We start from the raw sequence: 6,000 nt of genomic DNA, 5'->3' as shown, positions 1-6,000 counted from the left end.
CAAGACGTTCAAGAATGTACCATTTCTGCCAATGTAAGCTCACAGTTAGTTTTCAGTCTCCCTGATAACCTGATATCAGTTTCCCTACATTAAACCCAACATGTATGGGGTTAACACCAAAACACTCTTTCCTTGCTTGCCCTGGCTTCTTGGCTCCAGAATCCACTATCCTCCATGGAGACAGACACCACCAAGGACAAGCATCTGGATTCATTATCTCCTTCCTGCAAAGAGATACAGGCTGGTGGGAAAGCTGCTAACCAGCAATGTCACAGGCTCCCTCCTCTCTGCAAGTGTCTCAAGGGCTAACACAGGCTGGTGGGAAAGCTCGGACCATGGAGGCCATATGCTCCTCCTCCCCTACCTAAAACCCCAAATAAAAACCCTTCCTTTTAGCTTTTCGGAGAGTTTGGGATTTCAGCGTTAGCTGCCCTCTCTCCTTGCTCAGCGCTGTGCAATAATAAAATTCCTACTTTCTTCCACTACACTCAGTGTCAGAGATTGGCGTGCTGCACAACGGGTGAGTGAACTCACTTCAGGTTTAATATCATCCATATATTGCAACTGTCTGTGGGTCCTCTCTTTCTTGGTTGTGAATGAGCTGCATACATTCAATATATGCATAATCTACTGTTTTTATTGACTGAATTCTTTTCAATGGATCTGAGCCATTGAGCTCTCTTATCTTTTACGTAATGCTGGCCATGGAGGGTGGGTCTTCTAGGACATAATTCTTGCCTGCCAGGAAGACTTCTAATCTCCTAGGAGAAGTATCTGTAGATAGATGCTCTGGTGTGCCAGTAGTTTCCAGGCCTGTCCCAGAGGGAGTTCTTTTTTAATACGAAGTCTAGACTAGTCATTTACATTGGCAATGCTAAAGCAGAGGTAGTGGAGTAAATATGAAAATCTCTGTCAAATGAGAGCTTGTGACAATTTCAAACTATTAACAAATACACTTGGCACTGACACAAAATATATGTGAGAAAATGAATCTTGTCTTTAGAGAGCAAGGCAAGAGGACCAATTCCTAGAAAGAAAGGTGACTAAAGCACATACCTCAGAGTTTATGCTTTGCAGGCACCCTAGAGGGAGAAGGAAATCTCACATCTTCGGGCAGAGTTTATCTACTCTTACTACATGCAGTATTCTAACTTCGAAAAGCTAATGTGTGTGCTTTTGGAACAGGGAAGAAGGAGGCAGGAAATTAAAGGTGGTACTGAACCTCTTAATCTCGAGTTTGTGTGCCTGATGCACAATAAGCCGATCACTGAGACGTCAGTCTTGGAGATGGAGAAAGTTCTATTTGAATTGGCCCAAACAAGAAAGCAGGAGGATAGTTTCTCTCAAATCTGCCTCAAGGAAAGAAGAAAGCAGGGGATCTTCATAGAGCCAAGGGGCTTAGCAGGAGGAGTTTCAGAGAAACAAGGGGGAATTCTGTGTTTCTTTCACTTCCAATAAGCCTTTGGGCAATCAGATTTCTGGGTGTCAGTAGCAGCTGGGGTCTGGTTATCTGGTGATCATAATCTCCTTAAAGGCACTCGTTTTCTTCTGCAAAACAAGCTCATAAATCCTTGTGACCCTTGAGTCACCCCTCAGGTTAAAAAAGAAAACAGTAAGTTAACGAGATTAACTTCTTTTCATCTGTGTCTGTGTTGGAAACAAGATCTAACGGTAAACACAGGAGGCTAGATTGGAATGTTGAGTGTCCAACTACCCACCCTGAGAGATGGTCTGCAAAGGTAAGGCTGTTCTTGTTGAATATTTACAGTGACCCTCAGGTACCCAGCTTCAGCAATAAATGCAGGAGTAAGGAGAAAAACTGCAAAAAGTGGGCCTCAGCATTTGAAAAGCATAGCAGTCTTTGGGAATTTAATGGAGTTGGGCCAGCTTGAAAGCTCCTAAGGGCAGCATGAGCCTGTTGATCAGCAGATCCTAAGAGCAGCATCAGTTTCCAAAGCTGGCTCAATGTGCAAACTCTTAAGGAGGTTCAAGAAATACTGATTCCCAAGCCACTAGCATTTTGTTTCAGGATCTCCTGGCATCTAGGAAGCGTGCATATTAAAAAGAACTCTCCACCACTATTCTGAAGCATACAATTTTAGACTCTCGAATCCGTAGTCAGCTGAAAAGGAGATAGAATGGGCTGTCTCCTCTAAACTAGAATGTGCAGTTAAGGCTGGCAGGCGTACACCTCGACATTTTTGATATTTCTGAGTATTTCCATCATTCTCTTCTTTCTCCTGGGCACTCCGACCCTTCCCATAGTCCTTACCCAAGTAAGAGAAAAATTTCAAACCTTAATTATTGTGTAGAGCCTGTTTTCTTCTCCCAGAGGCCAGGTGAGGGGAGTCGGCAAAGAAGAGAGACAAACCTCACAGAATAAGGACCAACTAGAGGGACTAGTGGGGAATTTTTGAAGCAGAAGGCAAAAGAGACCTGCTTTAGTGTGGGCCAGGGAGGGAGGGAGGCCCTCAAACAGGAGCTGTCCAGGAGCAGATCCAAAGGACCTGTGGCCTGCGCCTGTGCTGACCAGGACAGTGGCCACTTGCCATAGGTGGCCATTTAAATTTAAATCAAATAATGAGAAATGAAATACGAAATTTTGCTTCTCAGTCACACTAGCCACATTTCAGCTGCTCAATAGCCACACATAGCTAATGGCTACCATATCAGAGTGCACAAATATAGGACGTTTCTCTTTTTGCACAAAGGTCTGGTGGACAATGCTGACCTGTACACACCTTGTCTTTCACCAGCTCTGGACACTTGGAAGAAAAGAGGGAAAAGGCTTCAGACTGTTTCTGAGAAGATGGAGCAGGAAAGGAGGCGCCTGCACCCTGGACAAGGCAGAACCAAGGAGAACCTGCAGGCCTTTCCTTGCGAGCAGATCAGGGTGGACGCACAGACACTCAGACTGATGAACACATGAGGTTAGATTGGAATGTTGAGTGTCCAGCTGCCCACCCTGAGAGATGGTCCATAAAGGTAAGACTGAAGCCATTTGAGAACAGCCAGCTCTAGGAGAGGCAAGGTCAGGAAAGAACCCATGGGGAAAACAAGGGGTAGCCATCTGTGTGTGTTCACAGGAGGGGGTGTGGCATGGGAAGAGTCCTGTGTGGAGTCTGGCACCACCTGAGCATACAGCAGGCGCAAACGCAGTGTACCTGCAGGATTTCCTGGGCTAGTGTCCTGACTGGCCAGTGCAGATGCCTGGTCCACGGGGTGAGCACCCGCCAGGCAACTGAGTACAGCTGGCTCTCACTACTGAGTCAGTAAGTTCTCAGCTACCAGTTACTAAGATCACTTAGTGTCACCTACCTCTCCTCCCTCTGGTTCCAAAATCGTTTGGGAACTTCTGATTGTGACTAGCACTTAATATTCACGTGCTTGCTGGTCCCGACTGCCATCACCTGCGATTCTCCTCGGGGTCCTCTTTGGCCTTCCAGCCTGCTCTGCTTGAATGCTGGAGAGGGAGGGGATTAACTAAGTTCATTAATAGAGGAGTTAATGCCTCTTTGCCTCCTGGGAACGGCCCTCAGTCAATGACTCTTGGGAAGTTGGAGGATAAAGACCCCTCTGGTGGGCAACTCTGAGGAGTGTTCTGCGCTCCCTCTCAGAGGCTCCCGTGGGAAGGAGCTCCATCTGCCCACAGTAGAAGGTTGCTTGTTCTATACCCTTTATGGACTTCCTTCCCTTCCCTGTCCCCACACCCCGCTGGTGCTGCCTGATACTGTCACTTCCCAATAAATTGCTTTCTCTAGACTCCTTGTCTCAAGGTCTGCTTCTGGGAGAACACAAACTAAGACAGAGAGGATAGGCACTGACTACAAATAGGTGTGTTCTAGTCGCCATGGATAGTCATGGTGTTCATAACAAATTCATAAATTGGGATTGTCACCCATGCATAACTGTATACTTATGGTTCTGGTTCCCACTGCAACTTAGTGCTGTGAAACAACAATCATTTAATAGGATTATCATTCGTGGTTTTAGGGGTTGACCGGGCTCAGCTGGGTGGTTCTCAGTCAGATGGGAGCCAGAGGTGAGGCTGACTCAGGGGCTTCTTCCCGCACACGCCTGGTGCCTGGGATGGGAAGACTCAAAAGGCCAGAGCAACCGTAGATCCTCGCGTGTCTCTGGTCTCTTACTTGGTGGCCAGGGCTCCAAAGGTGCTGGGGGGAGGGGGAGCCAGGCAGCAGCTGCATCACCTTTAAGACCTAGTCTCCAAAGTTTTGAGGCATCACTTCTGCTTCCCTGAAGCAAATCCCTTAGGCTCACCCATATGCAAGGGATGGATCTCAAAGGATTTACAGACATGTTAAAACCACCATAGTTAGCTTCAAGGGAGCCAGTTCCCACCCTGGTCCACTCTGGTTGCATTGACAGAGCTGTGACTCTGGAGTCCCCCTGGGGGGACTGGGGAGCAGCCCCTTGCCTCCAAGGGTCCTGGAGTCCTGAGGGGACCTGCGTGGCCTTCAGCTGCCTCCTCCAATGACATCTCGGCCTTGCTTCTGTCTGCAAAATAAGAGTGGCTCAGAGGATCTGGACAAGGCCAAGGCTGTGCAGTGTGGTCCCCTTTAGAAGGCGGGAAGAATCGAAGCCATTCCAGAAGGCTTTTCATCCAAAAGCATCAAAGTAATGAATTCATGAAAATAAATGTTGGCCCTTCCTGGTGATGAGGTGGGGCTTCAGTACTTTGTGCAGCTTTAAGGACAGAATTTACTCGCTCTGTTTGCAGTGGTTCTTTTCTTTTTCCTCATGGACTTGCAAAACTTGAGAGCATTTGAGCGGAGAACTTCAAAGGAATAATTAGATAAGTGTTTTTATTACAACTTTTTTTCACTTTTCAAAACAACAGTAGTTTGTATATGTGTGTGTGAGATACATTTCATACCACGTCAAAATTGCTACAAATATTCTCAAAGGCAGCTTGTTAATGTTATTTAACATTTCCTTAAGAAATCATCCTGTAAAATTTAGACCAAGGAATTAGAAAAGGTAAAATTCAATATACACAAATATCTGTTAGAGGAAACATACAAAATGGTAAATTAAGTTAAAATACTTATGAAAAATAATAGTCATTAATTAACATTATTCTTTTCATTAGTTGACATGAAATTCCACAAACATTTTGAAATTAACTTGATGCTTTTAAATATGGCAAATGGGCATAAGAACAAAGATGACTCAACTTTTATTTATATGATACATTCTAAGACTTTTCTTCTTTATGCTTAAAATAGTTCTTCTCAAAGTTATGGTTCTGAGCTACAGGTACAGTGACTTAAAGGGAAAAGTCGTTTATTTCTCAGAATGTCTTTTGATATCCTATCACGTTATTATTTAATGTTACATTAAAGAAATTTTAGGAAAACTTTTTCACCTATATTTCTACCTAACCAGAGTGTTTTCCTTTTTTATGTATATGTGTTCCTATCAAATCTTTATCAAACCTACAAGTATGTAGACATTATAAGCATATATATTCGTTTGTATTTTGTTTGCTTAGGAAGGATAAGCATTTTCTATATTGCTACAAGTCTTTGTGATTAATTATTATTGAATAATAATTCAATGTACCAAATTTTACAGAGCTCTTTCCCATCATGGCAGATGTGCATTTCGTCATATTTGGATATTACCAAAATATTTAGGTCTGTCCCAAAAAGTTTTCCCATCGGTGATCCACACTGTCACAGGCTTATTCAGAGTGTGGTGCCAGCATCTCTTCATATTTCGTCTGAAAGAGCTACGTCTTCATAAACTCACTCTGCACTATAGTGACTGGATTTGAAATTACGGTCAATGATCGTTATTCATAGATTCTGTATTTGCAAATTTGCCTTTTTGCTAAAATTTATTTGTAACCCCAAAACCAATACTCATGGCAGTTTTGTGGTCATTATGGACATTTGCAGAGCAGTGAAAAATTTGAGTGGCCTGACACACATGTTCCCAGCTAAGGTCGGACAAGGCAACACTGCCTTTATTTTTAGC

This window comes from Equus quagga, chromosome 12 (assembly GCF_021613505.1).
Source record: "Equus quagga isolate Etosha38 chromosome 12, UCLA_HA_Equagga_1.0, whole genome shotgun sequence".
Lineage (NCBI taxonomy): Eukaryota > Metazoa > Chordata > Mammalia > Perissodactyla > Equidae > Equus > Equus quagga.
The sequence above is the reverse complement of the archived record's forward strand: the minus strand, read 5'-3'. Positions refer to the sequence as shown.